The sequence below is a fragment of the Rhyacophila brunnea genome, unplaced genomic scaffold (assembly GCF_057557595.1).
Source record: "Rhyacophila brunnea isolate RB1 unplaced genomic scaffold, BYU_Rbru_1.0 scaffold_6, whole genome shotgun sequence".
Classification (NCBI taxonomy): domain Eukaryota; kingdom Metazoa; phylum Arthropoda; class Insecta; order Trichoptera; family Rhyacophilidae; genus Rhyacophila; species Rhyacophila brunnea.
Genome location: NW_028233276.1, coordinates 35,309,191 through 35,327,234, shown reverse-complemented (window position 1 = coordinate 35,327,234; position 18,044 = coordinate 35,309,191). Strand labels below are relative to the sequence as shown.

The window sequence follows — 18,044 nt, the reverse complement described above, 5'->3', positions numbered from 1 at the left end:
TGCGTAAATGCATTTACACTAAACTGGAATAATTGTATAAACTATTTTTTAATTCAACGAATAATACACAAGATTTGAGAATGTAGCACTTTTTATTGAATATACATAATTTAACTACATCATAGTAAACACTAGAAAAAAATTATTCAAAATACAAATGCCGACTGCCAAAATTATGTAACTCAATCTGTGAAGTGCTTTAGCGCATCTATTAAATACACAAGGTTATTATCGGCGGCTATCGAGTGTAATTTATCATATTATATTAACTAATGTATTGAGTATTATAATTGTTACAATAAGTTAGCCGTCTAAACTGTCAAAACTGTCTATCTCGCTCTAAAAGTTAACACAGCCAAGAGAGGTGCTGTTAAAACAGCACTTTTTGACAGTTCAGACGGTTAACGTATTGCAACAAGTAATCACATCAATAAAAAAATATGATGAACTACGTTCGATAGCCGCCATGTGTAAAGAATAGATGCGTAGAGAGGTGTAACAACTACTAGTTCATTTTATCGTAATTAGATAGGACGCACGTAGCTTAGTTGGTAGATCACATTGGCACGAATCGAATGGGCACGGGTTCCGATCCCCCTGGGCGTCGTATTTCTTTTTTTATTGGTTATGTAGTTTCTCTGATGCGTTTTCAAATTATGTATGTACATATGTTTAATAATTATGTATACATAATTTTGAAAAACACTTTCTGAGAAAATATATTATAACCAATAGAAAAAATCTTTTTGAAAAAAGTAAGCCTTCCCGGCAGGGAATCGAACCCTGCATCTCCCGGGTTTACGTCCCATCCGCGCATTACCTCTATGCTACGCAGTGACATACTAATTGCGACAAATTTTAACTATTGGCCACTTTTAATACCCACTCATCAGCGCTCTTCTAAATCAAGCTACTTTGGTAAATAAATTATGTATGTATTTCAATAGGGAATAATTTGAATTTGATTTCTTAAAAATAACTAAATTTGAAAATGTTTGAAATCAACATAATATGGCACATCATTTTCATTACACCCAAATGAACATGAATCTATATTATTTGGCAGTATACCGTTTTTCAAGTAGTTATAATATTAACTAGCAATTGTTTGTTACTGACAATAAAGATACATCCATCGATCCATAAATGCGTAAAGCAGTTTATCCAATGTTTCGCTTTAAACAACACGTGAAAACTACTAGTAAGACAAATAATATAGATCCTTAGAATGTACATTTAGTGGGGAAAGATTATAATGTAACAATAAATTTATGGAATCATTTTTTCAAGATGGCAGTCTAAATAGTGTAATACCACCTAGCGCTGTAATATTTATGTTTGTTTTTAATTTAAATATGGAATCATTTTTTTGCTTGGCATTTTATTATATTAAAAATCAGTTGATATTTATAACTAGGTGGAAAACAGTTTATAGCCCACTGACCAGTTTAGTGGCTGTTCAGTAATTAATAATAAAAATAAATCTACCAGAAGATATATTTTTTATGATCTCTATATTATAGAGAGAATCACGCGACTGCGATCCGTGGTGACTATTTTCAGAAACTATATTGCAGTGATTAAGATTGTCATGAAATTAGTATGACGAATGATGCTACTAATTTAACTGGAATGAGAATCGTTTTGTATTAGATGGCTTCAAAGGTTCTAACAGCTGGTTATATTTTTAGTTATCTATTAGTGGGGTGGGGCAAACGATAAAGATGATAAATTAATTAAAGGGACTATGAGGAAAATAAATAATAAACAAAATCGAATTAATTCGAGAGAAAAGTGCCTGCTGAGATATTATGTGCATACTTCAGCCTTCAGCAAAAAAAAAACAAAAATAAACTGATACATCAGAACATGTTAACTGTTCAGAAAACATTTTGGTATAACTTTCAAACTGTGTGAATACAATGTTCATTTGTTCATCGAACCGATGTATCTTGGTAAAACCAGGTACCTATACGCATTTAATAAAACTACTTGTTAATGACACTGAGAATGAATGAGATCGAGCAAGACAAGTGGATAACATCTATTTCTCTGAAAAAACAAAAATCTGTTAATACAACTTCCACCCATATTATGATCTTCTAAGGATTGGGCAAGGTTAAAAAAACCGCACATGAAGAATTAAAGGGCCCTAGTAAACGAACCTGCTCATAGACATTAATTTAATTCTTTCGATAAAACATTATATTAGTATGTGAATGCGGTATAAAAAATAAGTTAAAGTACATTGAAATAATGGTCATTATTAAAAATTCGCATTCACTCCTTAATAACTTTGTTCATTGTTGTCCTATTCTGAAAGCGCGGCTTGGAGGATATGAAATTGTGCAACCCTGGTTTGGTTTTTCGGCATCTTCAGACGATATTTATATTTGTATAGTGGTTGGAAAGTTTGAAGAATCATTATTCGATTAGAAAAAATGGTAGTTCAGATTTGGTGTGACTGAATTTACTACAATAATCTATTACTATATTTATTTTTTTGTAGTGTATTGTGTTCCATGTTACGTGATTTTCGCATTTGGCTATCGAAATAATAATTACAGCACCAATAAAATATATATTCACCACATATATACGCTAATGAGTTTACCACTTGAAGGATTCAGTTTGAAATAATATTGACTTACCTAATGTTTATCGAAGAAATTAGACCGAGTAATCAAGTCCATAAATCCTCACGATTCTGCAAGAAAAAAAAACATAATTTAAGAATATATTTTGACATTTAATTAGTATTATCATATAAATTGACTGACCAGTAGAATAAATGAAAAAACTACATAATGTATTGGTAATAAAAATTGATTTTATAAGTAGGTAATATTATACCCGTATGTTAGAAAATACCCTTGATTAACACAGTAAAACAAATGAAACTATTTAAAATACTGTGGATTTATATGTATTAAAGTGTATGAAACGTGTAACAGATAGTCCATTTGCCTATAATTACGTTTGATGAATCAGCAGATTAAGTTTAGGATGCTAGGTCGCGGAGTCAGCTGACTCATCATCATGACTGAACCGAGTCCAGTGGGCAGAAGCTAAAGAAAGCATTGTGGAGACGAAAATAGATCACGATCTTTGCTGACCATTTCTCATCGACGTGAAACGGTGTGTGAGATTGCACATTGCAAACAGAGAAATGAACATCGGATGTGTTATAGTTTATTGAACGAATGGATTCGCCAGAGAAATGGGCGAGATGACAAAAATCAGTATTTACAATTAAATTAACATCGCATGTTTTTCTAAAGAGTGTTTAGGTATCTTAATATAAACTGCATCAACAATTTTATCAAAGCCCGTTTCAATATAATATGTAATGTTATTTATGTTATATAAGTATTATTGAAGACTCATTCAAGGTTGATAAGCCAAATGGAACATAGCCCTCTCTCAATATAATTAATACTAGGGACATTATTCATTAATGAGAGATGTTTTATTTCAATTTAAAAATTACAAATTTTAGCATTCAGTATGTGAGTGTTTACGTAATTGAGATGGAACAAAAGTGTGTAGCATGCCGCGGTATCGAAAGCAGCATCCAAGGACCACAAAAGAAACCAATCGATAAGGAAGCGGAGGAGTACGCGACTCATGATAAACTGAACGGTCAGACGGTCAGAGCAAAACAAAAGTAATTGATTTGAAAACTCATTAGTCATTAAGATGGTAGGTACCTATAATGATTATTAACTTTTATTTTTAAATTATTATTACAAAAGATATAAAAATATTAAACCTGTTTCAATAAAAGTTCTGCTTCATTCTGAGTTTGCCGTTATTTTACGCTAAAATTACAACTATATTGAACATTACCAATTGTATGTAAAACAGATACTTACAAAGTAACTGTGCCTTCAACCACATCACAGCTTATACAGCGACTTGGGCAACAATAGTCGATTGTTTAGTTAAGTGTAAAAGAAAAACAACAGCCTATACACAGGAAGAGAGACGAAGCTTTGTATTTCATACTTTGTTAAAAAATTGCAAATTTGAAGACAGGATTGTTTTTCACGTTATTGTTTCAAATAGTACTTTTTTAACAATTACAGAAAATATGTTACTTATTTTTATATAAGTAGTACATACGGTCAAATATATTCATCCAGTGGTAAACAAGAGGTAAAATAACATCTGAAAGGTGAACTCAGACGCCGCTGGACCGACAAAGCTCACTAAACAGTAGTTTATGCATGCGGGAGTGCGTGTCAACGCGAAGTACACGATAGGTAAGACTCAAATGAATTCAGGAAAGTCTTCATCAAGCAGTAGATTTATTCAAATTGGATGACGTGTTACATTCCTGTATCCATTGGTTACTTTTATGGTCTTCCAGCGTTATTCCCAACATGCACCTTTCCATGCCACGTTGGGCTACTCATAATATTTAGATTTCTCTTACATTAAGGGTATATGTATACGTACGTATATCATATGCATACGTGAGCACTGGTAGCACACATTGGTTGAACATCCAACGCTTAAGACACAATAAAGAGTCACTTTGGAAGATAGTATTCAGATAATTGATAAGGAAAGAGACAAGTACGAAATATGATAAAGGTCGCGTAAGTAAATGAAATGGCAATATGCTGGACAGGTCGCTTGACAGATAACATCATACAGTGGTGCTCAAGGACACCCTAAAACCTGCTGGAAAGACGAACTCATGAATTGGCAGCAAATAAATAATTAGGAACCGACAAGGATGGAAGAACATACTGGAGACCTTTATCCAGCAGTGGATTGACTACGACTGATGATATTCACAGAACAGATTAATAAATAGAAATGTAAAAGCCATCGTCGTGGACCAATATTTTGAAGCAGGATATTTTATGGCGTTCCAGCCGTAAACCTTAAATGGCCCAAATATAACACGGCACTCAATATTGCATGCACGTTACATTAACGTACTACTTAACAAACGTTAATGCATATTATTATCATACAGACGTCACTTTTAAAATAACATATTCTTACGAAACAACACGTGTATTATCACGTGGATTATCCCATATTTTTCCACACTCGAGATCCGTTGGCTGTTGTACCACACCCAGTAGGCGAGTAGGATAGGCCGTTCCCCATTAATTTTGTGTTCCTTGATGATATTCTTATAAGCGTTCAGATCGATACAACCAAGCTTGGTGTACTAACATGGCTCCATTTTTTTGTCCTGATAATACGCAATGGCCAACATGCCTACAGTGCGCGGACACGTGCTATAATATAAATGTTAAAATATGGCTGCGTGTTTCGGTAATCAACTTTGATAAAAGCATAAATTCCAACTGTGCAATATAATATTTATCTTGTCCCTCATAAAACTATGGCGGTAAAGATGTTATCTACATACTTAGTAATGCTGCAACAATTAAGAAAAAATACATTAGAAGAATTTAGTATCCCGTTTTGCTTATTTAATTTTTTGTATGCGATTAAAAATGTGGGTGGACAATAATCATAAAATTGGATAAATGCCATCTTTTGAAATGTTGGCAATTTGCAATTTTATGATCTAATCCTAACGCTGCTATATCAAATACCTAATCTAAAAAAAATAACAATAAAATTCTTTAGAAAAAAATACCATTTGAAAGGCATACACACTGAGATTTTTAGAATACAATAAAAAACAAAATTAAGGTATGTATTGTAAAAAAATAAATACTAAAATTTAAGTGGCAGAGAACACTGCAAGATGTCGTGCGATGCGCGCACGGCAAATGGTACTTGTTTCGCGCTACGCTGTACGCAAACAAAGTGTTTTTACGCCTTTCGTGCAACGCGCGCATCGCACAGCCACTTGCAGTGTGATTTACCCCTATGTGGTACTACAAGAGTAGGTACCTGTTATATTTACTTAATTTTAAAAATCGATCGATATTAACGAAGGTATAATTTCTTAAGAAAACATACCATACATTATATGAAAGTAAAGCTGCAAGTAAGAATTGTAAGAATTCTAATTAAATTAATTTCGCATTGCAGATTCATTCGTAGCAACCTTCGTATTATGATTATTGTCCACATCAGTGACAAAACCGCATGCACTTTAACACATTTTTAGATTCACCTAATCGTCCTAATCCATTATTATGTACATATCATGTAGATAAGCACTTAAACACACTGAACCGTGTAATACGAGAGATTTAATGGTAATTATAATTAAGAGGGATAGGGTGCTGTAACCTACTGTGACCCTAGGGTTTAGGTTTAGGCAATATACACAAGTAATCAAAAATAGAAACATTATGGAGGACGAATCATGAGCAAAGCGTCGCCGTTTGGCAAATGAAGGAGTTCAGCGATGACGTGCTCAAGAGACTACAAAATCAACCCGGCTGATATCACAGATAAATAATTGAGTCTGAAGCACCAGAACAAAGACAGTAAGATGAAACATACACGTAAACTTATGAGAGAGCTTGGCAAACAGAAGAATGTTGACAGGTGGTATACCCACCTGGTAATATTTGCTAGTTAGTAATAATTAGTATAATCGTGAAACGTGCTCAGATCATTATGTACATGCGGTCCAAGACACAAATTCAATATTTTAATAACTGTGTTAAAATCCGCAGATCCGAGCCAACAACAGGAAACATTATTAAAACATAAACAAATAAAAATCCAAATGAATCCGAAGCGAAAAAAATTAATAAACCGGTTTTTAAACAAGAACAGAAAACCTGAATAGCACATTATTCTTGATTATTTCACATTAGTAATATGGATGGGCGAAGAGAATTGGTAATAAAAAAAAATATTTAATAGAATGTCGTGAAAGAGTTTTGTATGAACAGTAAAGAATTGAAAAGACATTAATCATAGGATTGTGGAAAAAATAATACGCGGACAACTGAATTTCGAAGACGTGGGCATTTGATTGAACCTATGTATTGGAACTACAGGGCCAAACTGCAGGTTCAATAGATTGTGGACAATGAATTTTAATGAAAGTTATGTGCTCAATACAGTAGTGAAAACAAACGTTTGCATAATAATTGTTTTGTTCATGAATTTCACCGTTTCAATTAGACAGGGTGTTAATACCCATTATGTACTTAATCGAGGCAGGTACATAATTATCTATCAACTATTGAGAAAATTAGTATAAGAGTATAAGTTAAATGGCAACGAATAAAGAGTGACATTGGATTTGTGGTGTTTGTGGGATACAGTGCTGATATCTTTTTCTATGTTGATTATATTACAAAAGGGTAAAAATTATAGTATTTCTGAAAAAAACTATAGTATAGGAACATTTTAAGTCTCGAATCCTTCAAAATTATAGTATTTAACATTTTTCGCGGATTCAAAATTATAGTACGGTTGGCATAGTGGGATAATAATAATTTTTGACATATCCTAGAAGCAAACTAATCAATTATAATATTATATCATAAATATTATATTCCAAATAACGATCCAATTCCATAAATGCCTATTCTGTTGTCCTTGTCCATATTCAGTTAATACTGTATTTATTTTGCTTTGATTGATTTATAATGGCATTATTTACAAGAGTAGATTTACCATTCACCCGAATAAAACTCTATAGTGCGTAGGTACCTACTTCTCATTTGTGTATTTTTTTTTTAATATACTTAGAGCGGCATGCACAATCTAAGATTTAGATCCTAAGGATAAGTCGCCGAAAAGCATGACTTAACTATAGACAATCCTGGGTATAGAGTTAAGGAATCCTTAACCATAGACTACTTTTATTATGAACACGCCCCCTTCTGTATTACCATTTACCACTGACAACTGCTGTCACAATAAATTCGCATGTCTATAAAACAATCCACACACTCAAATTCATTTAACAATGTATCTATCTCAATATTGATAGTGTTAATTCGTTTGGCATGTACTTGCAGAATATTATTTTACTTTTATACGCCAGCCCGCAGAAATATAAGATGTCAGGTGATAGAATGACACTTGACGCTAGTATAACCATGTTAAAAAAATATCTTGCGGTGCCTGTGGAATCACGTACCTATAATGACTTATAACGGAAACATACGAGTATTATAATTAAATATTAATATGTATTTATAGTTATTGCATTTATAAAATGCAGTCGTCATATTTTTGTCATCGTTTAACAATTATAAAATAATTTACCTAAACTATAGGAAAGAGAAATTTTAAATATGGTATTATTTTCAATAGAAATGATCTTAACTAAGGACAATGTTTCTGCATAGTGTTTTCTGCTAAGGAAATTTTAGTTATGACAAATGTTTCTGCATTCCGCTCTTAGTTCGTATTATAAACAGCAGAAAGTGTAAATATACAATAAATTAGATACAAGGAAGTACACCGAATGAGCGAAGTAGACCATATTTTAAGAATTTATAAAACAATGCCCACCTAAACTCATTCGATCGTAGGTATACCATATACGCAAAATTAGCATCGATACAAAATTTATCCATGTAATAGGCATATAATAGGTAAACCAACCAGATGCCTTCGCACCTTTGCCGGGATGTTAATATATCGTGATTTCGATGTAGATTTCAGACCCATCTATTTCTTGAACCGGGAACTTCAAATGTCACAAATCTAATATAATGTAGCTGCATTTTCTAGTCTCAGTCTGACACTGTTTATCAAAAATTAAACTGTGACGCAACGTGTCACTACAAATGATTGAATGCGAGTTGGAACAATGTGGAGAGGAGGTACTGTCTTTTAAACGCGGACCTATGGGCCAAACCAGAGGTCACGTGCGAGGCAAATCTCCATGGTGCTCCAGCGTAAAGGCTGTCATGAGTGGAAAATTGATTTTGAGTAACGGTGTGATCCAACTACGGCCGCGTGAAACAAAAGGTCAAGGCGTGGTAGGCAGGTTTTTACGGCGCGCGGTTTCAACTTGTTATTACAAACGCAGTATGGAATTTTTACCATTGTTTTTCTTTAATGAAGGCAACAGAAAAAAATGCCCATATATTAATTATATTACGATTTAGTATCAATAATAATTATCATAACGGATAATGAAAGCTATTCCATACAAAATTGACAAAAATTTGATGTTTTTGTGTTGGTGTCAAAATTTTGATAAATTACTAAGTATAAATAATTGATGATTATATTCTTGACATAAAAAGAGTTATTTATTATATTACTGACGTTGTCAATACTTCATCAATCTTTCCATTGATGAAGTGTCGACACTGATCTAAAAAAAATACGAATGGGTAGGTACATAACAGGATATAAAATGTTGAAGAAGATCATCGACTTTACGATCGGAAATATAAAAAATGTCTTCATTCATAAAATTATTAGACAATATTAATTTTCGTTAATAGAAACAAAAAAAACTGCAAAAATTTATGGTTGATTGGTCAGTAATTAATCGATCTTAACCGACGCCGGTCCGTTATTCACAAAACTAACACGGCAGAAGTCCGCACGTCCGGCAGAGGAAAGGCTTATCGAATTGGGCCGGCTGAGAAGCTTGGAAGCTTCTGACATTTGGATGGATTTATATTTTATTATGGCTCAACCTTGACCGGCCAATTCGCGGTTCTTACAGCGTTTTGAGTGGTCAAAGAAGATTTATTATGTTTTTATCCAACAGCTATAATAATATAATGGCATACAGAAGATAACATTATAAAACTTATCGTACGGTTTTATTTCCTATAGATAGTTAGTTCTCTTGTTTAGAAGAATGGACTACCTGCCTACCTACATGTCCTAGATTTAATCGGATAGGCATATTTTTTTTTATTATCGCAAGAACGTTGAATAACAGAACTATTAAATTGTTTAAATACTTTACAAAATGAATACTCGACTGACGGTAGAGTATATATAATACGCTTTATAAAACTGCACCTTTTTACACATTTCACGACACTTATAGTATTACGACTCTCTACCTGACTACCTCACATAAAATTAGATCAAATAATGATATTCACTTGTATTAATATACGTGGCAACACATCATTTTCATTCTAGAGCCGGAGATATAAAATTATGAAGTGGCAACTCTACCCACGTGTTGGATTTTTCGAATTTACGCAATAATAAATTGATTTGAAAAGAGTAATAACTTGACTTTATTAAGGAAATAAGTCCTACTGTTTCCCACGGATATTTAAAAATATCGAAACACAATCACTGACGACAGCCACCGGTCGTAACCACATACTGCACCCGGTGCGTACGATCAACGGATGCATCGAAGCCAATGACATATTAAATGGACAACTCACTTCATATCGGCGCGCACGAGAAATTGTGCATGAAAGTCATTCACAGATGTACTTATAGGTAGACGTCACGTGACCATAATGACGTGTCCATTTCCATTATGCGATACAAGCTTCGAGAATTTATAGTAATATAACCTTTATTGTAATGGCGTATTAGTGTCATTACTCATTTCGTTAGAAACAGATTCTAGGTTACTTACGACTTCTCGGAGATTAGACGCATGTGAGCCCAGCGCATCACAGGCGTCTATCACTCTATCCAATGGTTTCTGTCATTCAATTGCATTGAATAAACATTCATAAATATCTTAAAATGGCATTTTATCAATAATAAATAATATTAACACATGAAAAGTGATATCCCATCTTTCTTGGAGTGTTTAGTAGATTTTTTTTACAATTTTTAACTAGGCACATTGGCATTTTGTAACACAACAATAACGGCGGAGTTGAAACCTGACAGTCATAAATTTTGTATGGGCAGACTCAGCGGTGTCGCCAGACCGCTTGCAAGCAGAATGTTCATTTGAGCGTAGGATACCGATATTAAAATATGAATTTCGCCATCCGGCAGACCCGACACAAAGTGAGTGTCATTTTATTTTCCAGATGCTTCGTCCATATTAATGTCATTGATCGAAGCACATTATATTCACACCGCGGCACGACACGACGCAGTGCAAGGCGTCTGAAAATTTTTCAATTTCGAGATTAAATGCAAAACAACTCCAAAAGTCGTGAACTTGATAATGTAAAAGTGAAGTAACTGAAAGAACATGCAATAATGTAGATATAAACCAAATATTGTGGTTTTTTTAAAACTCTATTTCTCCCAACAAAACGAAGACTTCAAACCCTAATATATCCTAAATATGTATTTTGCAGATACCTTGGTTTTACACACACGGTGCGTAGTTATCGCTTATTATTCGAATTCAATATGGTAAACTGTTCGTAGAAAATTTAAAAAAAAGTAACACGTTAATTAATATCAACGAAACATGCAAACGAAAATCTTCATTTACTGTGAACACTACCACGGAAATTGCCATTCGATACCGTGGCCTGACTGTATTGCAGTATGATGGATGAGACGCACTGCAGAGTTCTAAAGTACATTCCTCCTAACCAGACATGCCGGGCATTCATTCTATTCATTCTAACTATGAACACCTGGCCGGCGGCTACATATTATAACCAATGGTGGAGCCTTAACCCACCAGTCGCTGCGACATGTCGAACACACACAAGTAGTCATTTTTACTGATACTCACACTCATCAGATAAAATAAGAAGAGTGATGATGGTGCTAAGCAGCTGCAAATCAAAAACACACGTGGCATTTATGGCTCACGCAAATAAATAATTTAGGCCAGGCTCGGCAGCTGAAAAATGTTTAAATAACGGGTGTGCTTTTATGAGAGAGGATTTAGGGTGTGGACTGTGGACTGTGGGTGGAAAGGTACTAAAGGTAAACAAAGCATGCACTGCATTCTTTGCAAAACACGGTTTTTGTCATACATAGGTACTTGCAACTTTTTTTTTTTGCTTTGCCATGGAAGATATATGTAGTTGTCAGTAGCGAAGGGCGGAGGTAGGCTGTTAAGATCCGCCATAAATAATGCACATTAAATTTTGTTAGTCATACATATTTGTTTTTATTGAACTAATACTACACAATTGAGGTACAGGTGGTGTTGGTTAGTTTTTAAAAATCAATTAAACCCTGCCTAAACTAAACCATAATAAATAAAAAATATTGTTCTATCTATAACATACCTACCCACAGTTAATAATTTTAGATATTTTATAGATAAACGATTTTTTTTTAGTATTATCTACTATGGCTTGAATTAGGCAGGGTTTAATTATAAAGACTGTAGTCTAATTTGAATAAAAACAAAGACGTATGACTGACAAAGCTTAGTGTGCAGTATTTATGGCGGATCTCAACAGCCTAGCTCCACCCTTCGCCACCGATAGGTATATGGCATATATAAAACTATTGATGTATTATATTTTGAGTCTTGAATGACTATCTGCTTACAATATCAATTATGAACTATCTACTAAAGGCGGTATAATAATATAGTGAGGCCGCGGTACGGACAAGCGAGTTCCGATTGTAGTGTTAGTTATATTATAATACGCTAACAATACGCTTATAACTTCGGATGCAATGCTATAAGCAGTTCGCAATACATAATTTAACTTGTCATTGTTTCCCAATATGAATTATTAACCATTTCACAACAGTTATGTTTACCAATAAGCAATACTTGACACTACGATTTAATTCACAACTTATAATACATTATTTCATTCGTCATATTAAAATATCTGGGCTTTCAAAATAAATTTTCTTATGCATTAGCAAAAAGTTCATGATTGGTAATGTTTATCGTGTTTAATTAACACCCCTGCAAATTGCCCATACTCTATTTTCTAATAATTTTCGTAGATATTATCGTGTTTAATAAAAGTTCATAATACGCACAAGACACATAGTGACACACATCTCAATGTCAAACCTAAGTGGTCTTTCCTCGAAAAATAAGAAAATCAAAAAACCAGTTTGGCGATTCATTCATTAAAAACATATCCGTTATACGAGGCGTCGGAAATTCACTTCTAGGCGAGAGAGATATCAATAACATATCACGAACAGTTATAAATTTACAAGCATCATCCATCAAAGTATGCTAAACCTTCCAGTCAATGCAACATCCTACGTTAAATGCGTCAAGATTACAAGACAGGCCAAGATTTACATTCATATAATATAATTTTTCTTCTACGGTTGACGGTTCTCGTTTAAACGTTTCTGCTTGCAGTGCAATCGATGCACATGCCTATCAAACCTCTTCAAATCTGTAGAGGGAAAATCAGGCGGAAACGTGGCGCCATTCAATTCAAAGATGTGGTGGAAACCTCCAAACACATCTTTATTAGTAATTCAGCAGAGCTACCTACTTATATTATTTCTCAGTGGCGAAGGGTGGAGATAGGCTGTTAAGATATGACATAAATAAAGCACACTAAAGTTTGTCAGTTATACGTTTTTGGTTACATTGAAAAATACAATTTACAAATGGTGCTGGTTAGTTTTCAAAATTCAATTAAACCCTGCGAAATCGCCAAAAATATATCAAAACTATTATGGTTTTAATCAGAGTTCAATTGATTTTTAAAAACTAACCAACGCCACCTCTAAATTTATTGTAGGCTTAGTTCAATAAAAGCAAATACGTATGACTGACAAAGTATAATGTGCAATATTTATGGCGGGTCATAACAGCCTACCTCCACGCTTCGCTACTGTTATTTCTTCAGTCTAACTAAAATAAAATATAAGAGACCTGAATTTCCGCCGTATGACAACAAAAATTCACTAGTAATTATTGTCTTTCGTTCGTGTTCGTGCAAGATCCGATCGACACGACTGAAAAGCTCGTCAAAAAGGTCGGTTTTTCCTTTCGGCCGTTATCGGAGGAATACCGTCATAGGGCGTAATTCGATAAAGCTTTTAGATGTAGCTTTTTATGAGACCGGCACCTCAGTCGAATATGGACTGCTCTTATGAGGATATTGCGACCTCAATTATATTTGTAAAATAAGAAATAAATGTATTATTGTTTGAAGAATATCGCTGATGACTAGCGATTAAGGGTGTATTTGAATTTTAAAAAGAGTTGTAAGATGGTATCACAGCTGTACCTACTTTATAGTTTTAAAACAATTAAAAAAATGAACTTAACAACCCATAGTTTTTTCTCGTTCGCTAGATGAACGCATCGCAGTGCATGTATAGCGTGCGCATTGCCTGCCTGAAACCAGTTTCAAAGTGGCTGTTTTTCGTGATTAAAGTGCTAAAACACATAGCTCTATCACTGATAGACTTCTTTTCAAAATCACACCAGTGTTGCCAACTGAATGATTTCGCGATTTTTTTTTTCATAGTGCTTATATTAATTAGTATACTATACTTTTACACTAAATAAGTCAAAAATACTATATTTTTTAACACCTAATCAGCATTATAAAATATAACGATGAAAACTATTATACATACAAGTGAAGACAGTTGACGCAGTGCGTAACTCGCTTTCCACTTAAAATACGCGCAAAACTACGCTGTGTTAAAACCAGAATTAAAAAGTTGAAGTGAAGTGGAAGATAAAGTGATCAAAAATGTTGACATTTTGTTGTTTCACTTAACCGGTAACTAACCATACAAAAATATCTAATTTGGCACGTATTTTGTTGGTAGGTTGAATAGATAATATTGCCTGTCATTCATAGTGCAATGTTGTAATACCTATGTATTCGTATTTTGGTGTCAGAAGTTAGAAGACATCTTCAGTTTAGAATCGTTTGAATACGTCATGATGTCGGTTGTAAAATAAGTTCATAGCTGAATCACAAATGCCGGATGGATGGAAATAGAAAGATTCACAAAACGTATCTAGTAGCTATCTAATATACGATATGCGTTTAAGTTTTTGTGTTCAAGTGTGTAGTCACTAGTCAGTAGTGTAACTGATGTTTGGAAGAGTGTCTACGATTAGAAAACTATGCTAAGATTTCATCAATAAGTTTGTTGAGGTATAGATACTTTTTGGCAATATACTTTACAGTGGTAGCAAAATAGTATAACTAAAATATGAGTTGAAAATTTAATAAATACCTCAAGAAAGTTTTTGTTAACTGTGCATGACGCGTAAAGCATTGAACTCCCGTGCTACCAGTGATCACGTATGCATGCGAAAGATAGATCCTTAAGTTAAGAGATTCAACCATTAAGAGTAAGTACCACAAGGCAGAATTGCAAAGTGGACGTTAGGTAAGTATATCGCGGAAACACCACTAAAGCTGAATAAACGCAAGCAAACAACGGAACGGCACACAGGAAACGGCGTGGCGAGATGTGAGGGGTTTTGCAAGGCAATTTCATCGTAAAATTCTTCGCGATCTCCACCCTCGCCACGCCGCTTCCCATTAGACTTAGCACATAACTCTTGCTGAATCGATGAACTGATAAGTGATAACGTTTGGTGGAAACATGTGGCAACTAAGGACCCCCTCACGAAAAATCTTTCTCACGGTATCGCACGTAAATCTCGAATGAGGAGAAATATGGGATAAACTTTAGGACTGTGTTATATAATACAATAGCTAAGTATGCATCATAATACACATTAAAAGTTTGTCACGTAAACGAAACGCGCATTCAACTTTGGAAATATTGGAGGACACGGCGAGCTTTGTTTCTAGCGTTTTAAATAATACACCGAATTCGGTTACAAAGTATTGATTTATGGCGACTAGTTTTCACATATCTATCTTATTAATCTATTCTATGGTTATGCTAGCTATAATACTTATACATCAGAAAGTATGTGAAAAAATTATGAACAAAATATAAGTGAACAAAAATGTAGCCATGTAAAGTATAATGTAGACGTACGTATACCTAATAAAAATATATGTTACTTGCATGAGACACTACTAAAAGGTAAAGAAAATTGAACCACACTATTCCAATATCAATAAATCGATAGTGGACAGGAGGAAGTTGATCGCAAAGGAGCAGATCGACAGTTCGCTCACAGCTGTGGCTCGCAAATGCCGGGCGACCACAAATAGCTCGCGGTGTATTTATTTCCACGCTAAGTGCATCACAAATTCGCCGGCATGTGGAGCGAAAGGGAGACGGGTGCTAATCATCAGCTGTATGCGTCTCGCCGGGTTAAGGAGTGGGGAGGAAGAAAAGCGGTATGTGAAAATTCCAACGCGCGAAAACTGATGGAGCACTCTAGGACAGAAATATACAATGTGATGAGAACGTAGCAGGGTTGTATCTCAATTAAGTATAAATAAACAGCCTATTATTGGATATATATTTTATATATATATATATATATGCGACACAGCAATGTGTATAATACGCATCTATTAAACATATCGAAACTGTTCAGCCAAAGCGCTATTAGCCACTATGGCAGAAATTAGTAATTTATGGGGTGAGATTAATTCGAATTAAGTAAATAAACGATTCTTAGTATTATGATGTTGCGCTTTTATATGCAGAAAATAACGGTAAATATTTAGAAAATCTTGGGAAAGAAAAGGGAATACACTACTATCAAAATTATTATAGTAGATCTCCTAAAACTTGGTTTAGTAAACATTGTAAAATAAAGCGAGGTGTAATAGTGACAATAGCTAGAAGCAGAACAGGGCATTACAGTCTCAACGAATCACTGTAAAAAATTAAAGTGGTAGATAGCCGTCAGTGTGGGCATCCCACTCAAGATCTTAACCACATTGTCTGGCAATGTGATGCCTATGACCAGGAGAGAGAGGTGTTAATGAATAAATTGGGAAAATGCAGGTTATACCGTCCTTTCACGGTTAATTCGTACCTAGCAAAACCAAATATTTTAGTTATGAAAATTGTACATGAATTTCTCCAAAAATGTAACGTAAATGTCTAGTGTGTAGTGTAACAAAAATGTAATTCTGTATTATTAATAATGTAACTATTTATGCCTGTAGTTAAAAAAGTGTATGATATACTTTTGTAAACCATTGTAAAGCAGAATAGCCTTCCATTCAGAGAAGAGCTCAACTGCTTCCAAATAAAGGAAAAAGAAACTAACTATTGAAGGGTAGGAGTGCCGTATAAAGGTAAACAATGAAGAATTTGCGGTAAATTAGGAATCCAGGCATTAAAAATCAGCAGCAAAACATCTTTAGTATGAAAATAGATAATATTTAGTGTCCAAGAATTGTCCCGTGGACAAAAGAACATGGGGTTATATAAAATATCTAAAACACATGGTGAATACTGTACCAAATGAACTCTTAGTATAAAGGCTCTATTTATATTCCCATAAGTACTTAAATTCATGGTTTTTTTCAACTACATTAATATTGTAAAATACTGATATATCAGTGTTTAAAAGACTTGTAAGTCTCTTATCATAACAGCGAGCTGTGAAAATGAATAAAATATTTTTAAAAATCTAAGTCATAATATATTACTTCTTTATTATTTAAACATACAATAACATAATTAGTTCAGAATTATTTATAAAACATACACACAATACAGGGGAAAATCAGTAAGTATAACTCCAAAGAAATCAAGTTAAGAACATGTAGTTTTTTTACAATATTAATATAGGTATGACTAGTATGAGTAACCCCTGATAAGGAACATTAAAACTTAACTGTCAAAAGAGTGTCAAGTCTGACGTGACCATAGGCAATACATGTTTTTCCCCTGAACGAAATGTATTCGAACTCGATTATTTGAAATGAAAATCCATGTTTTTAGTTTGTATGATAATTTTCTATGCTCTTAACGCTATGACTATCACTGTTTAATGCCGAAATTAAAATACCATCTTGTAGTACTCAGTTCGATCTATGAGAGTGCATTGTCAGTTTAAAAAAAATCTAAAATATAACGTAACATGTTCTTCATCTGTAACCTTCATTTGCTTTACAGAGAACCAGCTCGAAGTTGTGTGTTATTTTTGATGATGTTAAGCTAGTTAGATTTGAAACACACGAAAGATAATTAATTTTTTACAATATAAATATAAATAATGTTTTCATTCATATTTTTTTTGTTGCGTATGTGGCTGGATGGAAACGCTATACAACCGTAATTTGTAGTTACTTGGTATGACATTCCTGTATCTACATTAGTGGCTCTGGTATGTTCTCGGCTTCTGATCAGATCAC

General features: G+C 33.8%; 1 protein-coding gene across 2 annotated transcripts in view; it reads right to left on the bottom strand.

The window, feature by feature from the left end:
• The window catches only part of smash (smallish), a 478,903-nt gene that overhangs the window by 409,020 nt on the left and 51,839 nt on the right, over positions 1 to 18,044 (bottom strand). For both annotated transcript variants that reach the window (XM_085956529.1, XM_085956532.1), the window contains exon 2: positions 2,652 to 2,707. The gene's annotated coding sequence lies outside the window, so the exon portion shown is untranslated. The remainder of the gene's footprint in view (positions 1 to 2,651; positions 2,708 to 18,044) is intronic.